This window comes from Theropithecus gelada, chromosome 11 (genome assembly GCF_003255815.1).
Source record: "Theropithecus gelada isolate Dixy chromosome 11, Tgel_1.0, whole genome shotgun sequence".
NCBI classification, from domain to species: Eukaryota; Metazoa; Chordata; class Mammalia; order Primates; family Cercopithecidae; genus Theropithecus; species Theropithecus gelada.
In genome coordinates this window covers 87,277,698-87,295,172 of record NC_037679.1, presented here as the reverse complement: position 1 = coordinate 87,295,172, position 17,475 = coordinate 87,277,698, and the positions used below count along the sequence as shown (strand labels likewise).

The 17,475-nt window shown below is 42.4% G+C and overlaps 2 long non-coding RNA genes across 2 annotated transcripts in view; one reads left to right on the top strand and one right to left on the bottom strand.

The window, feature by feature from the left end:
- Positions 1-292: 292 nt before the first annotated feature.
- Positions 293-5,061, bottom strand: LOC112635517. Its single transcript, XR_003121929.1, has 3 exons — positions 4,496-5,061; positions 1,331-1,700; positions 293-1,012 (listed from the first exon to the last, which is right to left on the bottom strand). It is a non-coding gene; the product is annotated as an uncharacterized LOC112635517 (long non-coding RNA).
- Positions 5,062-5,148: 87 nt separating this feature from the next.
- The window catches only part of LOC112635443, a 30,947-nt gene continuing 18,620 nt past the window's right edge, over positions 5,149-17,475 (top strand). Inside the window, exons 1-2 of the long non-coding RNA XR_003121913.1 lie at positions 5,149-5,351; positions 9,789-9,928. This is a non-coding gene — a long non-coding RNA (uncharacterized LOC112635443). The remainder of the gene's footprint in view (positions 5,352-9,788; positions 9,929-17,475) is intronic.

Sequence of the window (17,475 nt, the reverse complement as noted above, 5' to 3'; positions counted from 1 at the left end):
CTCAAATCCTTCCTTTTACATTCCTTTGCCATATTCATAATTGCCAGGAAAGATCTCTTTAGAGGACTTGCCCTTTTATTGGGCCAGAAAAAAACTTGGCATGACCTACATTTCATCTGTCACCTTTTGTATATTTTTGTCATAAATGCAAAATATTAGACTGATTCAAGATCATGCTGAGTAGTAAAATTGAAAGAGGTAAATGGCAGGATAGTTGCTTTGTTATGTTCTGACTAAACAGACTCAAAGGAATCCAGGGGGATTTTATAATACAAAATAGAAACCACTAGCGAAAGATACAAGAACATGTGTTACATTATTAAATAGCAAAGTAGGTGAGTAAGAAGGAGAATATTAATGGAGTTAACCCAATCAGCACCTATGCCAACGCAGCCGCTAACGAGACCAGACCTCAAAGGAGATAAGTCTTGGAGTAATACGTCCTCAGCTGGAGACACTCAGCATGGCCCTCCTCTTTAGGGGAAGTAGCCAGAGTCTGGGCTGGGAGGGAGAGAGTAGAAGCACCCCCCAGGCTGGGCTCCTTCATGTTCTTTGGGGACTCAAAGGTGACGTGTGTCACAGAGCTTTGCTTTGACGTCTCTCAGCCTCAGAGCATAGAGGATGGCTCTGGCCACTGGCTAACCTTCTCCCAAGGTCAAGGACATGAAACTGGCATGATGTGCACTTAAAATTAAATGTTCGCAAAACCCTTGGTTTTTCTTTGGAGGAAACTGAAACTCATAGAGGTGGAAAAAAAAAAAACTTACCCAAGATCACAGAGCTCATGAGGGATCTTGGATTTTAATTTTAGGAGAGGTCAAAAAAATAATGAGTTTGCTGTAGGGATTGATTTTTCCACCTGTGAGGAGTCTGTTGAGAGGACAAGGACAGGGATGAGAAGGTCAGCTTGAACCTCATCTGCTTTTTACCAGTGGTGTGACCTTGGGCAAAGGATGAGCTTTCTCTGCCTGAAGTCCCTCATCAGTGACACAGGGGCAGTGGAAGCTCCATTCTATGGGTAGGTGGAGAAACTTAGATGAGATGCTGTGCATGGGGTCCGGCTTGTGGCTGGCCCCACATAGAGAAATTCCCACTCTTCATTGTACATGAACCTCATGGCACCCAGCTCTGTAGCCCTCCCCAGGCAGGGTACAAGTCCCCATAAATGCTTTTGTGATTGAGCGTTTTTACATTTTTACCCATGGGTTATGGTTTTAAATCAGGCCTTGAGTTAGCAAAGAACATAAATTGGCCGTTTTTTCTTTTGTATGAAGGAATCCAAGACCCTGACCTTCTCTAAGAAATTCTCCTCTGTCTCAATGTTTCTTACCATTTACAAATATTGTTGTAGGTGAGGCTGGAATGTTACTTCTTGACAGTCTGACTCAAGGATCTTGAAAATAAGGGGAAAGGTTTGCAGACTGCAAGGACCCTGAACTCCTTGGAATGAGTATGGCTGAGTCACCAAGGAGTTCCTGTGCTCCAGGCTCTGCCACCTCATGTAATTATCACCTCATAGAATACAATAGGGAGGTGCTGCTATCTATGCTTTCACAGAGGTTGGATGTGACAAGGAGAAGCCGCTGGAGGTAGAGAAGATGCGCAGGGCTGCAGGCAGAGCTGGGGAAAAGGCATAGCCAGAACACAACCCAGACTGTCTGCCTAAAGGCCCCAGAGAAGCTCCTGACTGCCATGTCATCCTACCTTTCAACAAGGGAGAAACACACAGATTCACCTGTGCATAGATACACCCATCACAAAGCAAAACATACACATACATCCATCACACACGTACACATGACTCACACAACATACACACCCACATACAGACACACACCCCTCACTCATAAATGTATGTGTACACACAGATGCACACATGCAGAGATACATGCACCACACATACACATACACATTCATTCATCACACATGTACACACAACTCATTCAGTGTACACACCCATATACAGAGACACACATCTCACCCATAAATATATGCATACACACAGATGTACACATACAGATACATGCACCACACATGCACATACACATATATTCATCACACATGTACCTATGACTCACACAATATACACACCCACATACAGAGACACACGTCTCACCCACAAATACATGCATACACACAGATGTATGCATGCACAGATACAGGCACCACACACTCACATACACATGCATTCATTACCCATGCACACATGACTCACATGACATACACACCCACATAAAGACACACACCTCTCACCCATAAATATATGTGTACACACAGATGTACACATGCACAGATACATGCATCACACATACACAAACATACATGTGCATTATTCACACACATACATATGGCTCATACAACATACACACCCACATACAGACACATACCTCTCACCCACAAACATGCATACACACAGATGCACACATGTACAGATACATGAACCATATATTCACATACACATGCATTCATCACACATGTACACATGACTCACACAATGTCTACATGCACATACAGACACATATCTCTCACCCACAAACATGCATACACACAGATGCACACATGTACAGATACATGAACCATACACTCACATACACATGCATTCATCATACATGTACACATGACTCACACAACGTACACATGCACATACAGACACACACCTCTCACCCATAAAGATATGTGTAGACACAGATGCACACATGCACAAACATACATATGCATTCATCACACACAAACACACAACTCACACAACATACACACCCACAGACACACACATCTCACCCATAAATGTATGCATACACACAGATGCACACATGTATAGATACAAGCACAACACACTCATAAAGATACATTTATACATTGCACCCATATTCATAACTCACATGATATACATGCCCACATACACATTGCGCTCACCCATAAACCCTCACATACACAGATACACACATTCAGGTACATGCAGCACACACACTCGCAAACACACATACAGTCATCACACATATACACACGACTCACACAATGTACACACACATGTACAGATACTACATACCAGATACTACATACCACTCACACATAAACACAAACATACATATAGGGGAACCCACCCCAATATTTCAACATAGGTCCTTTCTATTTTCCCTAATTGTCAGTCAGTCTGAGAAATAAAGATAAAGAGTACAAAGTGAGGAATTTTACAGCTGGGCTTCTGTGGGTGACATCACATATCGGTAGGTCCATCATATCCGCTTGAGCTGTAAAACCAGCAGGCTTTTATTAAGGACTTTAAAAGGGGAGGGGGTGTATGAACAGCAAGTAAGTCGCAAAGATCACACGCTTTAAAGGGCAATAAAGATCACAAGGCAAAGGGCAAAGCAGAGATCACAAGGCAAAGGGCAAAATTAGAATTACTGATGAGGGTCTATGTTCAGCTATGTACGTATTGTCTTGATAAACATCTTAAAAAACAGAAAACAGGGTTCGAGAGCAGAGAACCGATCTGACCTCAAATTTACCAGGGTGGGATCTTTTCCCCACCCTAATAAGCCTGAGGGTACTGTAGGAGACCAGGGCATATTTCGGTCCTTATCTCAACTGCATAAGACAGACCCTCCCAGAGCGGCTGTTTATAGACCTCTCCCCAGGAATGCATTCCTTCCCCGGGGTATTAATTATTAATATTCCTTGCTGGAAAAAGAATTCAGCGATATCTCTCCTACTTGCACATTTGTTTATAGGCTCTCTGCAAGAAGAAAAATATGGCTATTCTTCTCGACCTTGCAGGCAGTCAGACCTTTGGTTGTCTTCCCTTGTTCCCTAAAATCACTGTTACTCTGTTCATTTTCAAGGTGCACTGATTTCATATTGTTCAAACACCCATGTTTTACAATCAATTTGTCCAATAGTGGTCCTAAGGTGACGTACATTCTCAGTTTATGAAGATAACGGAATTAAGAGATTAAAGACAGGCATAAAAAATTATAAGAGTATTATTTGGGAACTGATAAATGCCTGTGAAATCTTCACAATTTATGTTCAGAGATTGCAGTAAAGACAGGCATAAGAAATTATAAAAGTATTAATTTTGGGAACTGATAAATGTCTACGAAATCTTCACAATTTATGTTCCTCTGCCACAGCTCCAGCCTGTCCCTCCGTTTGGGGTCTCTGACTTCCTGCAACACATACATGCAGGTACACACACGTGGATACACACTACAAACACATGTTCACATACACATATGCCACACAGACTCACACATGCATATGCTGTACACATACATACTTTTGTTCCTGTACACACACTTTTACACACTCACATGCTCACTCCACCACACATTTACACATACTAACACATGCACACACTCACACACATACACAGAAGCTCATACGCACATGAATCACACATGCACACACACACTGGGTATTGCCCACCTGCATGCTCTGAAGGATGAGCATACTTCTGTCTAGATATGTGAAGAGACTGTGTTCCGTTTTGCACCCCTGCTCATGGTCAGGTTTTGGGGATGGCTCCCATATTTAGACTCTTCCTCTCAGGAAGCTGAAAGGAAATGTTCACTCAGGGCTTTCTCCCATCACTGTAGGCTCTGAACTCCCTCACCATTCAGGTCAAATAACCTGTACCCTGCTGGTTCCAGGAAGCTCTGTTATCACAGAAAAACACACCTGCTGCTCCAGCCCTGTGGGAATGTGGCACCACATCTGCCTGTGGTCTCTGTGTCCACATTTCCAATGACAACAAAAAGTAATGGTGACAGTGATGTCCATGATGAAGAAAACAACAACAATAAGTGAGAAGAATCGCTCACTAGGTCCTAGGCACATTGCCAAGTGGCTTACATATTGTCTTCTCCTATGATAGGTATTTTTAGTCCTTCTTTCATAGATGAGTAAATTAAGGTACAGAGATGTCAAATATTTGGCCCAAATGCAATAGGTAATAAGTAGCAAAATCAAGATTCACAACAGTTCCCTTTGGGTCTAATCCTAAAGTTGTACCCTTCCCCATTCCATGGCATTAGGGAGGTGGAAGGAAACTCTCCTTCTGGTCCCCGGAATCCAGGCTGGCTTGGTGACCTGCTGACCACAGAATGCTGTGGAAGGCACATTCTGGGGTCTCCCCCTCTCCATCAAAAGGAAGTTGCAGCTTCCACTGGGCCTCTTGGGCTGCTCACTTTTGACACTCTTGCTCTGAGAACTAAGCAGGCATATTTCATATCAAAATAGTAAAGAACTTCCTTTGCAAAGGCAGGACATGCTTCTGTGAGGTACTGAGCCACCTGTCCTGGAGAAAAGCAAGAACAGAGCAGATCAGAGCCCAGGAAGGTGTGTGATGGGTGAGCGAGATCGGCTACATGGCCTGAGTCTCATATTCACGGGAAACTTCACATGCAACTTCTGAAGTTCAGAACCAGGACACAGACACTGAAATGATTGAAGGAAGATATTTATCAGAAATCTCCTCCCCCAGGGCTCATGGCCAGACTTCATCATGTGCAGGGGTGATGTAATCTTACCACATTAAGTTACTACACTCACATTAATGTGTACCCTGTGGGAGGATGTCCCCACGTCAACTTGTAAATATATAAGTATATTCTACATTACTTCAAAGCCTGTTTTGGACTTCCTTTGTTAAAAAAAGAAGTTTTCTTAGAGCCTTAAAAAGTTATTGGGGGCTGGGTGCAATGCCTCATGCCTGTAATCCCAGCACTTTGGGAGGCTGAGGCAGGTGGATCATCTGAGGTCAGGAGTTTGAGACCAGCCTGGCCAACATGGTGAAACCCTATCTCTACTAAAAAAAAATACAAAAAATTAGCCAGGCATGGTGGCAGGCTCCTGTAGTCCCAATTACTTGGGAGGCTGAGGCAGGAGAATCACTTGAACCCCGGATGTGGAGGTTGCAGAGCCGAGGTCATGTCATTGCACTCCAGTCTGGACAACAAGAATAAAACTCTGTCTCAAAAATAATAAAAATAAAAAAAAAATAAATGAGTTACTGGGAGTCCTCTGAGAGGTCATGGGCTGGATGACTGGGTGGTATGGTTGTGGTGGAGGGGACTTCAGTGTGGAATGAGGTGTGACCTGCTGGTGCACCTTTCTGCTCTCAGCCACTGTGGCCTTTGAAGATGAGACGAGGCAGATATAGTGAGATTGTGAAGATAATGTCTCTATCAGGGGATTCGTTGCTACAGCACCCAGAGTGATTTCAGAAACAAAAAGGGTCGTGCCCTAGCCTGTCTTCAATGGCTGACAGCAATCTCTATTGCCTCACCACCTTATTCTCCATTATTCCTCTAATATTTTCCATTATGGAGACATCCAACATAAAGCAGAGTAGAATTGATTCAAAAATGCTGCTTGAACTGCAAGCAGCGTTTCTAAATGATTCTAAATTAGAATCGTTCTTAGCTTCTCAACATACAAATACAAGATAAAGAAAAGGAATGATGTTCCCCTCACTGTGTCCATGTGTTCTCATTGTTCAACTCCCACTTCCGAGTGAGAACATGTGGTGTTTGGTTTTTTGCTCCTGTGTTAGTTTGCTGAGAACGATGGTTTCCAGATTCATCCACGTCCCTGCAAAGGACATGAACTTATTCTTTTTTTATGGCTGCATAGTATTCCATATGCATGGAATACTATGTCACATTTTCTTTATTCAGTCTACCACTGATGGACATTTGGGTTGGTTCACACCAGGGCTTGTCAGGAAGGAGGGTTAGGGAGGAAGGGGAGAGAGAGCATTAGGACAAATACCTAATGCATGTGGGGCTTAAAACTTAGATGACGGGTTGCTAGGTGCAGCAAACCACCATGGCTCATGTATACTTGTGTAGCAAACCTGCACATTCTGCACATGTATCCCAAAAATTAAAGTAAAGTTTTTAAAAAGGAAAAAGAAACTGCATTAAAAATTAAATGCAGTTATGAATATATGTTTTTTGTTTAATCAGCAACCCCTCTACTATTCTGGTAGAAGCTGCTCAATTTCCTTTGAGGACCCAGCCTCCCTCCCTCCCAGTCTGTGTGGTGGGGCCTAAAGGATGCTCACTCATCCACCTTTCCTGGCTCCAGAGCTGGTTACACTTCCCAGGATGTTTATTTGGTTTTATTTTTTTTCTGTTTGCTTTGTCTTCTGCTAATAGGTGAGATCTTCCTGGGGTTCTTTCTGTACCTGCTGACAAGGGGCAGCTCTCTCTAGATGCCATGGAGCTGGAAGGTTGCAGCCTGGAACTTGCTGAGGTTGCCTGAGAATGCAGCCCACCCAGGCAAGCAAGAGATGACAAAGTTTCAGCACCTGGATCTATGGCATCCAGGAGCCAGATCCAACCCCCCAGCCTGTATCTGTGACCTTGAGCCAGTCTGAATTGGTAACTGGAAGTCACTTATCTACCAGATTCAACTATCAGGATGTTACTAATAAAAAATGACTCCAAAAATGAAAATGTGTTTCACAATATTTTCATGCAAAGACTTCAGGATCTATTTATACTCGACACCAACCATCTTGGTTATCTGATTTTTTAGTTCTCAGCAGCTGCTAAGCTGTAAATTAGGAGAGGATGCTAATGGTAGTCACACGGAGAGTAAGAAGAGTGATGGTCTAAGGGAGGCAAAAGATCTGAATAGACATTTTTCAAAAAAGACGCAAATGGCCAAAAGTTATATGAAGAAATGGGCTGAGTGTGGTGGCTCATGCCTGTAATCCCAGCACTTTGGGAGGCTGAAGCAGGTGGATCACTTGAGCTTAGGAGTTCGAGACCAACCTGGGCAACATGGTGAAACCCTGTCACTACCAAAAATTACAAAAACCAGCTGGACATAGTGGCTCACACCTGTAGTCCCAGGTACTCAGGGGTCTGAGGCAGGAGGATCCCTTGAGCCCGGGAGGTGGAGGTTGCAATGAGCTGAGATTGTGCCACTGCACCCCAGCCTGGGTGACAGAGTGAAACCCTATCTCAAGAAAACAAAGAAAAGGAAAAAATGGTCAACATCTCTATGCATCAAAGAAATACAATTCAAAACTTCAATGAGACATCATGTCACCCCAGTTAAAATGGCTTGTATTTGAAGGACAGGCCATAGCAGATACTGGTGAGGATGGGAGAAAAGGGGAACCCTGGTCCACCACAGGTGGAACATACGTTAGTGCAGCCACTATGAAGAGCAATACAGAGGTTCCTCAAAAAACGCTAAAAGCAGAACTACAGTATGACCCAGTAATTTTACTACCGAGTGAGGTATCCAAAAGAACGATCAGTACATCAAAAAGATACCTGCACTCCCGTGTTGATTGTGGCACTTTTCACAGTAGCCAAAATATGGAATCAACCTAAGTGCCCATCAGTGAATGAATAGATACAGAAACTGTGGTATAGGTGCAGGATGGAATATTAGCCATAGAAAAGACTGATCCAGTCATGGGCAGCAACATGGATGGAACTGGAGGTCATTATGTTCAGTGAAATAAGCCAGGCACAGAAAGACAAATATCGCATGCTCTCATTCATATGTGGGGGCTAAAAACAGGCATCTCATGAAGATAGAGAGAAAATTGGTGGTTACAAGAGCCCAGGAAAGATAAGGACAAAGGTGGATAAAGAGAAGTTGATTAATGGGTACAAATATATGGTTTGATAGAAGAAATAAGACCTAGTGTTAGGTAAATCAGCAAGGTGACTATAATTTACCATCATCTATTTTATTTTTCAAAATAGCTAGAAGATGCCAGGCACGATGGCTCACGCCTGTAATCCCAGCAATTTGGGAGGCTGAGGAGGGCAGATCACCTGAGGTCAGGAGTTTGAGACCAGCCTGACCAACATGGTGAGACCCTGTCTCTATTAAAAATACAAAAATTAGCCTGGCGTGGTGGTGCACACCTGTAATCCCAGGAGGCAGAGGTTGCAGTGAGCTGAGATGGTGCCATTGCACTCTAGCCTGGGCAACAGACTGAGACTCTGTCTCAAAAAAAAAAAAAAAAAAAGGAAAAGAAATTATCTTCCTACAAACCCTCCCAACCTATTTCCAAGTCAAGCTCCATGCTTCAGAAACCTTACTGACTCATGTAAGCTCCATGCTTTGGAAACCTTACCGACTCATGTAAGCTCCATGCTTCAGAAATCTTGCTGACTCATGCAAGCTGCATGCTTGGAAACCTTGCTGACTCATGCAAACTCCATGCTTTGAAACCTTACTGACTCATGCAAACTCCATGCTTAGAAACCTTACTGGCTCATGCAAACTCTATGCTTGGAAACCTTACTGACTCACGCAAACACCATGATTGGAAACCTTACTGACTCATGCAAACTCCATGCCTGGAAACCTTACTGACTCATGCAAACACCATGCTTGGAAACCTTACTGGCTCATGCAAACTCCATGCTTGGAAACCTTACTGACTCATGCAAACTTCATGCTTAGAAACCTTACTGACTTATGCAAATTGTTGCCTTTCACTTGAGTATTTTTTGTAATGGACACAAGAGGCACAACTATTTGGGAATCATCCCCCTAAATTTCTGAAATTCCAGGCAATTTTGTGCCTTATATGAAGAAAGGGAATTCTGCCTTTACAAAAAGCAGTCTCAATTCTACCAATTACGTAAGCCTTTACTCCCAGCATTAACGAAAAGAAAAGAAACGCAATGACTTATACACAGAATTGCACCCACAGTTTCCTTCTCCATTTATATGTCTCAGCTGCGTGTGATTTGGACAGAGTGTAACAGCTTGGGGATTAATTACGCCCTGCACATCCTTTGCAGGGTACATCTTGCCATCCGGAGGCAATGCTGGAGTGGGCAGTTGTCTGCAGGGAGGCCCTGGCTCACTCTGGGCCAAATAACAGGACTGATTGCAGCCAGGAATGAAACTTCCTGTTTCTCCCAACCAGAAACAGGCCGAGGTGAGTGGTGTCTCTGAGGGGCAAGTACAAGTCACACCATTTCAATTTTGCTTTCCTCTGTACCAACTGACAGCTGGCTCCTTTGTCCCCAGTGTTTGTTAGCAGGGTAAATAGCAGGATACCTACGCCACCAACCTTACAGGCAGCCAAAGGCATCTCCCTTAGCAAACAGGGGAGCAGGGCAGTGTGAGCTTCAGAGCTCCTGAAGCTTGCGCAGAGCTGGCACAGAGCAGCGGGAACTGACAGACAAAGTCACTTGAAACATATTTTCTCTGTGCAAGGAGAGGAGAGTTCCAGTGAGAGAGTGAAGAAGATGAGAAGACGACATGAAAACAAACAAACAAACAAACAAACAAACAAAATAACCCACTTCAAGTTCTCGGAGGCTGGTCTCATTTCAAGCCTGGAAATTACTACTGCAGACTGCAGGGTGGTCCCTGCACTCCCTGTGTATATGTGGAGTGTATATGTGTATATGATCTAGTGGTTGCTAGCATCATGAGAGAGAGAAAGCCATACACTGCTATGAGAAGAGTCCCCAGGAGTCAGGAATTTACCTGTGCCCTGGGGCAGGCACTCCCTTGGGTAATTTCCTCATTAATTCATTCCACAGGGTGGGATGGTGCCCCCAGTCTCTGCAGGGAGCTGTTCTGCATGCTGGAGGTGGAGACGCCAGTGCCTCTGAGGGCCTCCCTTTTCTGACAGAGCTTGCAGAGAAGGCAGACATGAAATGGATGGTCACAGATAGGGTGGGGGATACAGAAGTGGATGCACAGACAGCCAGGGAGTGCTCAGGGCTTGAAAGAGGGAAATTGCAGAAGTGAGAAAGTGAACAGATTCCAAAGATAGGAAGAAAGTGGATTTGTGAATGACTCGAGTGTGAGCATCCATCCCTGTGAGCAAGAAGACACGTGTTCTCAGGCCCATACCTTGTGAACATCCTCACTAAAGCAGATGTTTCTTGGAAAATCACAACTGGAACTGAGTCATCGATGATAGGAACAGGCAGCCTTAGCAAGTGCAGAAGAAAATTATCATCAAGGATGCTTCACTAGATAGAATACAGCCACAGGGTGCAGAAGCCTGGGATCCAGGCCCAACATGGCCACCCTTTGTGTGACCTCCAATCAATCCTGTCTAGATGAGTGGTTCTCAGCCCTCTGCGGTTAGAACGGAGAGCTTGAGAGAGTGCCGATGTCAGAGCCCCACCGCTGGAATTCTGCTTTGTCACCCCGGCAGTTCTCTAGAGCAGCTCTGGCGCTACACCTGAAGCTACAGAATGCAGCAATAATAGCTGTTATCATCCCCTGGGCATAAGGAAAGAGATGCACCTCATGGAGGTTGGTGTCAGGTTGAGGGAAGAACTTTTGGGACTTAATTAGAGAAGCTTCTATAATGCCTCATTCTAGGATATCGCTAAAAAGACTTCTTTAGTTGTGAGTAACATTAACCAGCTTGAGTTAGCTTATGGAAAAAGGAGGTTTTTATTAAAGAGCTGTGTTTGGGGGAGACCCAGGGCAGGTACACGGCCAGCCCCAGAAAGCACTTGGAGCCAGATTAAGGGGCTGGCTTGCCCATGTGTCTCCCCTCTGCTCACTCTCTCTGTGCACTGATCCACCTGATCTCTCTGGGCACAAAGGAGAGGGTGGGTGTCCCAAGAATGCCTGGTTGATAATTAGGTGTTCTTCAGTTTCCATCCGAGCAGACACTATCCCTGGTTTCCAGCTAAACCTGGGAGAATGAAGGTGACTCACCCACCTATGGCCGTCGATCAGAGGAGATAGCCAGATAATTTCTTTAAAAGGATAAGTAAGTCAAATATATAGCACGCCAGGTGGCAACACATCCAATTGAAAAATAATACATGGGAGGACTACAGGGCCACTAGTGGTGGACGTGGTATTGGACTTTATGTACAGGGATCAGTGAAAATAGTGACAAAAATGATATAAATATAAGTTTATATGGTATAAATATGATATATATGTATGTTATATTAGTATATATGTTATACTATATATAAATAGTCTATGTATACACACTATGTGTATATACTAAATATACACTATGTATATATAATACTATATATATGCTACATATTTAAAACTATATATACTATGTATATGTATTACTATATATACTGTGTATATGTAATACTATATATACTATGTATATATTTAATATAAGCTAATATATATACTAATATACCATACATATATAGCATACTTATATCATATATGTATATTTATACCACAATTTTCACTATTTTTGCTGACTACTGTGCATAAAGTCCAATGCCACTTATATTTAATATGCTTTTACTAAATACATATAGTCACTTATATTTAGTATACTTATACTAAATTTATATATGCATGGCATATATATGTATACACTAAACATATATATACACTATGTATACTATGCATATATACACACACACATACACTTTGTATATATATTTAGCATAAGTATTTCCCACGAACCACTGGGGATATGCTTATACTAAAAATATTTATTGTTAATCTGAAATTCACATTTAATCAGGTCTTGTAATTTTACTCTCTAATGCTGACAACCTTCTAATGTTAATACTTTAATGACCTTGGTTGGGGAAGGCCTCACTGCGCATTTTGAGTAAAGACACTGGAAGGAGGCAGGTGTAGGAGTCCTGTGGTCCCCTGGGGAGGAGGATTTGTGAACAATGCCAGGGCCTGGGCAGAAGAGTCTTTGTGTGCTTGAGGAACAGCAGCGGCCATCCTGCTGTGACTGAGGAGTGAGGAAGAGGGCTGGGGAAAGGGGGAACTGTGGGCCCTGATGGGATGAACCTGGGAGGCCGATGACATGACCCTGGCCTTGACTCTGATAAGCTGGTCCCCCAGGGGAGGGGTCAGCAGAGGAGTGACACTATCTGGACAGGTGCTTAGGAGGCTCTGTCTGGCTGTTGGTTGAGATCCCACAGTCAGCTGGAGTAAGGACATCTGCAGAGAGCACTTGAAGGGCCTTGCCCTAAGATACAGGCAATGGTGGCCGGGACCTGATGTCAACAGAGGCAACAGCGAGACATGATCAGAGCCTGGACAGGACATAATGGCATCATTTGCAAGGTATAGTGCAAAATGAAAATGTGGGGCCTGTTGTTTTAAAACCATGAAGTTCATGATAGTGATAGCAGAGCATGGAGCCCCTTCCAAACAAGGGACCCTTTGTCACCGCATGGACCGTATGACCAGGAAGCTGGCCCTGATGGCATCCACAGCATTTGTTCACGAACTATAGCAGGGGAGAGGAAAGGAGACTCCAGCCTGATGAAATAAAGCTGCAGAGCTAGTGCAGACCAATGGGGGAGGACGCTGTGGGAGACACATTCTTGGAACAGGGAGTATAAATTGTGACCGGGGAAAACAGTGGAACATCTTCTGGTCTTTCTACAACCCAGTTAATTAAACATTAGTCATGCTAACTCCATAGTAGTTTCTAGTGTTCTTCAGCTCCACTATCCTCACAAACATTGGAAGTGGTGACAAGTTGCTTGTGGGGTTGCACATCTGTACGCCGGTGGAAGAGGGTGCATAGGATACTGTCAGATGCACTTTGTGACTTGCTGGGCATAATGCAATATTAAAATATAATACTTTAAAATATCCTAATAAGTAAAATACTACATATTGATAGAAGCAATTAAAATTTTATAGATGCAAATAATGCCTGAACTAGAAGGGAACATTTTTCAACATAAAATTTGTTGTTTTTATTAGGCTTTTATGTAAAATATATATACAACTTCCTTTCCACAGGAAAGTAATTTTTAAGGTGAAGTAATTATTTTACAGGAAACTACTGAGTTTTATATTTTTTGGTATCATCCACATGCTTTAATTGTTTTATTGTTTTTAATACTATACTTTGTAGATTCTGTTGGGTTTTCTTAAAAGTTATTACATTGTCTGCAAAATAATAATTTTGCTTTCTCTTCTTAGGCAATATTTATATATTTTGTTTTACAAAAAAGTACAGTGAAGAAAAGATTTCCTCTACAATAGTGACAAAAATCATAAAATATGCAGAAATAAGAATGAGCTAAACACGTGCATGAATTGCATGATGAAAACAGTAGAACTCTATTAAAGAGTCTTACAGAAGGGCTGCCCAATGAGATATATCTTCTTTGGGTATGATTCAACATCAGGGAGAACTCCTTTCCCCCACATTAATCTAAATATGTGAGAGGAACTCTACTAGCATTCTAGTTGGATATTTATTGGATTTTCACAAAAATTTTCAAAAGTTTACTTGGTATAAGATAAAAGTGGAACATTCACTGTCCTCATCGTAAGATGGAGATATGACAGTACCCAGGATGTAAGGCCACTGAGGGACAAATGGATCAAGCAGCAAGATGCACTGGAACCATAGCACACACTCAAACATGCAAACAGTTGATGTATTTTCACTGTGGCACAGGATCTTTTGTTCTTCTGAGAATGACCATGCCTTTCCATGGGTGGGATTGTTAATTTGTGTAGTTTTAAATTTTGGTTAAAGTGAATTTTTTTAAGAAAAGTACTTGTATGGATAATAAGATTTTTGGTGCTGAAAAAATACAAGTGAGGAAGTCCCAGAAAATTTTAAACAACTCCAAAAAAAAAAAAAAAAAAAAAAAAAAAAAATCAAGGGGTCAGCCTGGTTAGCCACTTAAATAGGAATTAGAGAAATTTAACCAAGATTGTACTCATGCAGATACGGACAGGTCCATCAAGAAGAATATAGCCATGAAACCACTCCAAATATATATGCAAATTTGGAACATTATGGAAATTAAATCCCTTTGAAGAAAAGGTAGGTGGTTATCTAATTATCAACTATATATTTAGAGAACAAAAAGCTGGCTTCTTACTTTATCCATGTCACCTAGCACAAATCAGATTGATTAAATTTTTAAATGTTATTCATGAAACTGTTAGTTATAGAAGAAAATTAGAGTGAGCCATACTTTTAAAAACAAGACAAGATAGGACGGGCGCGGTGGCTCATGCCTGGAATCCCAGCACTTTGGAAGGCTGAGGTGGGCGGATCCCAAGGTCAGGAGATGGAGACCATCCTGGCTAACATGGTGAAACTCCGTCTCAACTAAAAATACAAAAAAATTAGCCAGGCGTGGTGGCAGGTGCCTGTAGTCCCAGCTACTCGGGAGGTTGAGGCAGGAGAATGGCGTGAATCCGGGAGGCGGAGCTTGCAGTGAGCTGAGATCAGGCCACTGCACTCCAGCCTGGGCAACAGAGCGAGACTCCATCTCAAAGAAAAAAAAAAAAAGGAAGACAAGATAATTGTGGGTAAAACAATGGGAAAATAATGCAACTCGAAGTTCAATGCCAAGGACACCCCAGGTTCAGCATCTCAGAGGTCAGAACTGGGTAAAGAAGGGCAGAGTGTGGGCCCAGTGATGGAAAAGGTGGTCCGAGAGTGACCAGCTTCCTAGGCAAGCTCTGGTATGTGGGTTTGGACTGAAGACCTGCTCCTGTCTCAGTATTGCCATTTGCTGGTTGAGTATCCTTAGGCAACAATATTAAACTTTTTTGAGCTCACTTTCCTCCCCTGAATAGTGGAGGCATTTACTTCTGTTTTGTCCACCATACAGGCCTATTCAGTCTTGTTTGAGTTCATGGGTGTGAAAACTCCATGCAAACTGTAAAAGTTTGTAGGTTGAAAGAATAAAGGCCACTGTCCCCTTTAAGCAACGACCTTCGCCTAGATTCAAGTCAGTTATAGACTTAGAGATGAATGAATTGCAGCAGGAAATGATTTTACATTTCTAATTCCTTCAATGTGTTTTAATGAGTTGATTTAACTCTAACTGAAAATTCATTTAAATTCATTTGCTCCAAGTACATACAAAAATGAATATTAGATACACCGGGGAAAGAAAAAACTCATTTAATTATGTCTGCTCCATTCCCTAGGAGCAATCTTTGATTCCCCTGGGTAGGTTGATTCTTCATCCTTCAACCACTGTCTCTTCTGCCCTGGGGAAGTCACACTGAAATCAGCTAAACCTAGCACGTATAAAACAAATTTCGTGCTTGGTCCAGGGATGAGGTAAGGGTGAGCGAGGAAAGTTAGGAAGCATCTTATCATAAATAAGCTTGTGGTAACAGACACAAAAGTTACTGCAGAAGATTCAGCAAAGTATGTCTCTTTCTACCCTTTCTTGCAATGTGTTTCCCAACTCCAATTCAACCAGCTAGGACATACTGCTCCAAAAGGTGTCACTTATAGCAATCATTCAGATAAAAAACAAATAAATCAATGTTGATCTCAGCTTTTGTGTTTCAAAGTAGAACATTGAAACTTAAGACAGAGCCAAAGCTCTTGAGAGAAAAAAGCCTTTTTAGAACTTGAGCTTCTTGAAACTTTTGATTTTAGGTTCTGATCTAAACAATAAGTAAAAAAGAATGAGATTTTTCAAGCTCACTTGGAATTGACAAAGATTCCATTTGCCTGGGGGAGAAGCAGTCCATAGTCTTAGAAGAAAGGAAGAGAATAAGGTACCCTTTGTCCATGCACCAAGCTTGGGTTGATAGATCCCCAGAGGGTACTCATGAACGGAGATTAGAAGGAATGTGGGCCCCTCTTCCTGCCTGGTTGTCTGTGCCTGCAGAAAGTACCTTATGTCATCTTGGCATTAAAGAGAAGAGATGGGAACATGGAAGCCTTAAGCCCAGGGGTCTGGGATATGCCCCCTTTTCTCCTCCCCCCATAAAGAGGGGAGCCAATATTGTCCTCTGTGACTGGGAGTGGCAGAGGCATGCTACTGAGAACCGCTTGACAAGGATAAACCTTGGGATAGAGACCAGGGTCTGGGTTACATCCTGTGGTTGGGACAGGATTGGGGACTAGAAGTAAACATCTCAAGTGAGGACAGGAGGTCTGATGGTCAGACAGGGCCTTGCATCGCCATGGGTGCATCCCCGTGGGCACCAGAGCTGTGCAGGGAGGGCCTGAGAGCTGGAAGAGAGGCCCCCAGGGCAGTGCTGCTTCAACTCCCTGAAAGTTAGAATCAATTCTGCAGAGGCCGGAGGAGGGAGAAATTGATGAATTGAGGAATTCAGCCTGAATTATTTGAGATTACTTAGACTTGATGAGTCATATTTTCTGTCATTAGACTAAATGGGGCCAGAAATACAAATTAAGTAGATATGCAGATATATTTTTAGAATTTTATGTGTCACACACACGCATATATAAATATATAACACAAGTAGGTAGATATAAATATATATTTGATAATCATTATATATAATGTATAATTATATATTATATTTATAATGATAATAAATATATATATCACTCTTAAATCTGTGGATTAAAACTATCTTATACAAAAACAAAAAGACATGACTGGGAGGCTCTTTTTGGGACATGTATCATATCCATCTTGGTTCTGCCAGGAAAATGGAACCAGTAGGATCTATATCTCCATCTATCTACATCTCGATCTATTTTATTTATTGCAAGGGATTGGCTTATGCAATTGTGGGGGATTACTA